At 36.5% G+C, this 5,888-nt stretch overlaps 1 long non-coding RNA gene across 1 annotated transcript; it reads left to right on the forward strand.

Annotated features, from left to right (window-relative positions):
* The first annotated feature begins 2,067 nt into the window (after positions 1-2,067).
* On the forward strand, positions 2,068-5,678 carry LOC145168719 (uncharacterized). Its single transcript, XR_013742030.1, has 3 exons — positions 2,068-2,224; positions 3,331-3,395; positions 5,203-5,678. It is a non-coding gene; the product is annotated as an uncharacterized LOC145168719 (long non-coding RNA).
* Positions 5,679-5,888: the final 210 nt, after the last annotated feature.

Consider the following 5,888-nt stretch of genomic DNA (forward strand, 5'->3'; position numbering starts at 1 on the left):
CTCGGCCTAGGGATGAATAACTATGTCTAATCCATGCTCTCGGATCGATGACAATTTTAAAGTTCGACACTCCGTGTACATCTCACCTGTACTCATAAGGAGATACTGCCCGATATTCATCTCAATTAATTTAGGTTTATTCTGTACCCTAAATTATCATATATTATCAGATATGCTCTTAACACGTATTTCAGGGAATAATAAATATTTCGCACACAAACATATATTTAATACTTTAATCAATACTTGTATTAAAATCATGTAATGAAAGGGACTATGCACTCACTTGTTAAAGTGATGACTCCCAACTCGGGCAGCGCTTCGCTTATAACAATTTTCTTTTCCTTTGACGAAACCTAGTATCATTACCACTAGATTTTAGTCTAATATTTATTGCGACTAATTATTAGTCTAGATTTACGAGCGATATTTTTTTTATAAGTGTTAAGCAATACTTTTCAACTACTATGTACAGACAGAGGCCAGACATGAAACGCCGGAGGGCAGGACCATTTTGGCATTCAAGTTGTTCTGAAATCCAACAACCCTATGCGACCCTTCAAACCGGATTCCTCGTACCGTGAGCAGTTAAAATGTATTATAACAACACTTTGTATAATTTATAATACTTAACACATATATTGTTTATAAGTTCATGCTAACGATAATGAACTTAAACATAAGTTATACTTAAAGTAAGGTAAGCATGACTTAGGTGCTGTTTGTTTTTTGGAAAAAACCTCTTCAGACCTCTTATTGCTGCGCGGCGCAGCACACGCGCAACACTTTTCATCTCGCAGCTGTTTGTTTTTCAGAAGTCTTCGGATAAAAAAACCTCTGCGCGTGCTCTTCTTGGCGCATCACTTGTTTTGCCTCTTCCTACCTCTTCCAACCTCTTCTTCTTCTTCTTTTCTTGATAAAATATTGATTATAAATTATTGAAATCTTATTTCACATTTTTTTTCGTTTTTTTTTTGTTTATTCTTGTTGAAATTTTTTTTCTTTTTTTTATATTGAATAATAACAATTTGTTGATGAAATATCATTATTTTATGCTAAAATATTTTTATTTTTTGTTAAAATATCATTATTTTTTTTGCTGAAATATCATAAATTATTGCCGAAATGTCATACATTATTAAATTTTCGGTATTAAAAAACTATATTCGGATTATAAAATCAGTTTATTTTAATTTTTTAATATCTGCAGCAGTATGCAGATGTTAAAAAAACAAACACGCTTCTTATTACAGTTTGCAGCCGTTTGGTCCACCTCTTCTACTGCAGAGGGCTACAGAGGTGGTCCGCAGACTTTATGAATTTTTGTTTCAAAAAAACAAACAACACCTTACTTACAAGGGGGTTTTAGCTAGGAGCCGGTCTCTGTAGGGGAAGAACTTCATCGCTGAATCTTTCTAAAAAAGATTATTGCAGCGCTTCAACGCTCTCTCCTTACTATACTAAAACAATAGAAAGAGAAGTCGAATCACGAGGGACCGAAATGCTCGGGGGATAAGAAGAGAAAGACTCTTGAATCAAGAGAATGGTGCAAGAAATATGAGAGCCTAAAGACTCTTATTTATAGTAATTGAATTTTCAAAAACTACCCTCTATAGTTACTTAATAATCTTATAGTTATTTAAACGACTAAACACCCCTTTATGTAACGACCCGAAAATCCTACCATAAATGACGTTAGTTTTTCCGTTACTCGAAGGACTATTTATGCAAAATATTTTAGCTTTATGAGGTTAAATGGGAGTAAAATAAACAAAAAATGATATTAATTAATAGTTAAAAGAATTTATAAGTTAATTAATTAATTTGTGGAATATGAAGGAGAGTACAAGGATTAAAGTTGTAAATATGGGTGTAAACATGATTTTTCAAACGTTACTTTATGTAGAATTTAGAATAAAGGTACATTATGAAGGGAATATTAAACATCAAGGACTAATATTGTAAAAACCTTTGAATTCCATTTAACGCACAGTTCAGTTAAGTTACGTGTTTGGCTTCGGATACAATTACTTTTGCAACTCTTCATATACGTACGCGCATAATACCTAACCCTAAAAAAAACGAACGCACTCTTCCTTTGGGGCTGCTTCATTATCGACGCAACAGGGGGAGAGACGATAGCGAGAACAGAAGAGAAAACCTAAGGAGAAGTGTGGGAGGAAAAAGGGTTTTCGTCTAGGGCAGGTTTCCAACCTCGTTTCAGGTACATTTCAGTGTTCATAGGTCCTGTTTTCTGCTGTAATCCTTCTTATATTAGAGGCTAAAAGACCCGGTAAAATCATTCTCTTTCGTTCTTCATAAACCGGTCAATTCTAAGTTTTTCTTTCCAATTTCTTTTGTGATATATTGATATCAAAATGATGTATTTTGGTTGCTATTAAAGTCCTCAAAACAACTCTTAAGACCTCTTGTAATGCTTGGTTAAATTGTTTGAAGCCTACCCGTGAATTCTAGCTTGAATAGCCATAAAAAGACCACAATACCCTTTGCATTTTCTGTCCCGAAACCACAACTTAAGGTCTGAATAAAATTCTATATAAGTCACTTACTTTGCCTCTAAAAGTGTACCCAAGTTTGATATCAACATGTGTCTTGCTCAATGGCTTATCGGTGGAGAAAACGGAAACTCAAGTGGTGGTTTCTCTTTTACCAATGAACTTGTTTTTCCATAAAAGCAATGTACTTTGAGTCATGGCTTGAGGATGAAAATTGCTATTAATGTTTCTTGACAAGTTGCTACTGCTAAGAAATCAGTTTTTCTCTTTGTGGGTGCTTTTGGTTATGACTTAATGGGTTAAGTGGTCAAAAAGTCATTGAAATCCAAAGCTGGAAAATTCATCAAAAATTACCAATCTGTCATTGTATTGGAAAAATTATAGAAAAATCACCAGAAGTCGGATTAATGATCCGTAAACTCTCAAAGTTTTCATTTTGAATATAGTTTATCCATGAATTTTTACAGGAGCTGTTGTTGCCTCTAACTTAGATGAAAATCGCATTTTTCACCAGCTGGTCAGAATTTAGCTGCATTGATGGGCAGATTTGTAAAAATCATATAAAATTGTAGAAAAATCGTTTGAACCTTCAAAAGTACATTCTGAAAAGCTACAAGTCTTAACTTCTGGAATATATGAAATAAAAACGGAAGTTATACCGGATTCAAGTGTGCTAAAATAGCTCTAAACAAGTGGCTGTTTTGGGTCCAAAACTGGGAATTTTACTTACTAGTTGATTTTTGTGTTTGGGTTATAAGTTAGTCATCTTTGGTATTACAGAACTCCAATAACCTTGTTATTTGAAATTTAATAGGGGCAAGGGTGACACTTCAACCAATACAAGACTTGAAGTGTGAGTTGGTCACATCTTTGGCAAAGGTGAGTCAACTTGTGGTTTTAAAAATACATTGTTAGGAGCATCCCATATCTTAGATGGATTGGGATGAACCTAGTTATCTATGATGCATGTGCCCCTTTTGATGATTGATTGTTATGCCATTATTGTTGAAATGTTTTATGTGTAATGATATCTAGGGTATTGCATGCTAGACTCTTCATTGTTTGGTGTGAGATGTGAGACTGTGAGTTAGGGTCATGCTAGGTTGAGTGAAGTGTATGAACATTATGTGATGTGAGCATGTTAATTCTTGTTTGAAAATATTGGTTTAAAATGTTTTAGGACAAGCATGCTAGTGTTGTATCAACTTCATTGATGTGTTGTGTATGGAAGTAGCGTGTGATGTAAAATGTAATAACTTCATGAAATTACATGTTTTCATGAAAATAACCCTTAAAGAGGTAATATGTTAATAAAAGAATATTCATAATAATTACATGATTATTTGAAAGGGTAAAAATGTAACCCCTTATTTAATTAATTATTATTAAATTAAAAAGGGGAACACACTAGCAGGGCGAAGGGTAGAAACTTAGACATAGGTATATACCTAATCCGGATATTATGATGGCCTAGTGGGTTGAAAGATACCTATAGGAAAAAGAGCTTAAGCCAACTTTGACGCCGACTGATTTTTCTAGACAACCACTCGGGACATGGTCTTGGTACACCTTGGTATACCGGGACTGGAGTGATGTTGGTCAAGCGGTGGGACCAACGCAAACATCACGTGGGATTTAGGAGGTGTATCTGTGGTATTGGCACCGCTCGTAACAATCCTGAACGACAACACATGTATATATATGTGCACAGTCGGAGTAGCGAACGCAGCGCACCGGGTGCAATGATTACGGGTGAGAGTCGCGCCTCACTTAGTGCATTGGGTCGTGCCGGTCACGTTAGTAGCGAACATGGTCTTGCTTTGGGGGATTTTGCGGTGAATAAATAGACCCTAATTAAGAGGTAATACTTTAATAATTATAGCGATGAGCGGTGAGTAATTATTAATGTAAAGCGGAGAAAGAAAATATTGTATAATAATATTCAAGCGGTGAATCGATGAGATTAAATTAGTTACAGTGGTGTTGAGGAGAGTAACTAATAAAATAAGCTCTAACTGAAGAACTAAAATAAACTGAGCTAAACCTGTGTTTGTTATGAGGTGTAATGTTGTATGTCTTGCTAGTGAGTCTTTGACTGTGTGTGGATGTTTTGTGGAATCTATCTATGATATGTGTGTTCTCTTGACACTGTACTATATTGACTCACTTAGCTTATGCTAACACTTGTTCTATGGTTGTTGGTTTTCTTTGTATGTTGGAACAGGTAGCATGACATGATGCCTTGGTGAGGATGGGAGCTTTTGGGTAGTCTTAGTTAGCATCTTTAGATATGATACCATTTGAACATGTTGAGTTTCACCTTTATGTTTTTGTGAACTTTGAATTTTGATGGGTTTGTTTTGACATGAAAGTAACATTGGTGATGTTTTTGAAATGAACATAATAAGTCTTCCGCAACGTATTCTGTTAAATAAATGTTTTAAAAATAAAAAAAAAATTTGGGTGAAAATTCACGATGTTACAAGTTGGTATTAGAGCCATGCTGTGAGTGAACTGAATACAGAGGTCGGTGTTCAGACTCACAGTGTAGACTGGCTCAATTAGGTGCTTTAGGATTCTTAAGGGGGGAGGGTGTGTGCTGCGAGTTATAGGATAGTTATATGTAACCTTCTAAATTTTCCTTTCATGTGATTGTTTTGTGTTTTTAAAGTTCTTTATTATTTAGGAACATGTCGCACGTCGAAGGGTATGTCAATGTTGGAGGAGCTGGTGTGGGGCAGGACAACCGTACACCCGAGACGCCACTGTTTGTTTTTCAGACCCCACCAACTGGTCGTCAGCCACGGGCCCAGCCAACCCGTAGCGAGCGCAACACTGCGAGTGGTGCTATCATTACTGACCTACAACAACAGCAGGAGGCACGAGAAGCCGAGTTGCAGAGACGCGATCGGGACATGGAGCGGATGCAACAGGCTATGCGAGATGCGGGGCTTTTACCACCGGAGGACGAAGAAGAGGAGAACAAGGAGCCACAAGTGGTGATAACTGAGAGTCGCTCAGTTACTCGGGGACGGAGCACGGAGCCCACTAGAGAACGTGTTGATGGGCGGGGTAGTTCCTACAAAGAATTCACTGCCCGCAAACCCCCTGTCTTCAAAGGAGGAGAAGACCCGACATTGTGCGTTCAATGGTTGCGCAAGATGAGGCAATGAACTTGTTTTTCCATAAAAGCAATGTACTTTGAGTCATGGCTTGAGGATGAAAATTGCTATTAATGTTTCTTGACAAGTTGCTACTGCTAAGAACTCAGTTTTTCTCTTTGTGGGTGCTTTTGGTTATGACTTAATGGGTTAAGTGGTCAAAAAGTCATTGAAATCCAAAGCTGGAAAATTCATCAAAAATTACCAATCT

Source organism: Lactuca virosa, chromosome 4, assembly GCF_052849685.1.
Source record: "Lactuca virosa cultivar CGN04683 chromosome 4, Lactuca_virosa_CGN04683_v6, whole genome shotgun sequence".
Classification (NCBI taxonomy): domain Eukaryota; kingdom Viridiplantae; phylum Streptophyta; class Magnoliopsida; order Asterales; family Asteraceae; genus Lactuca; species Lactuca virosa.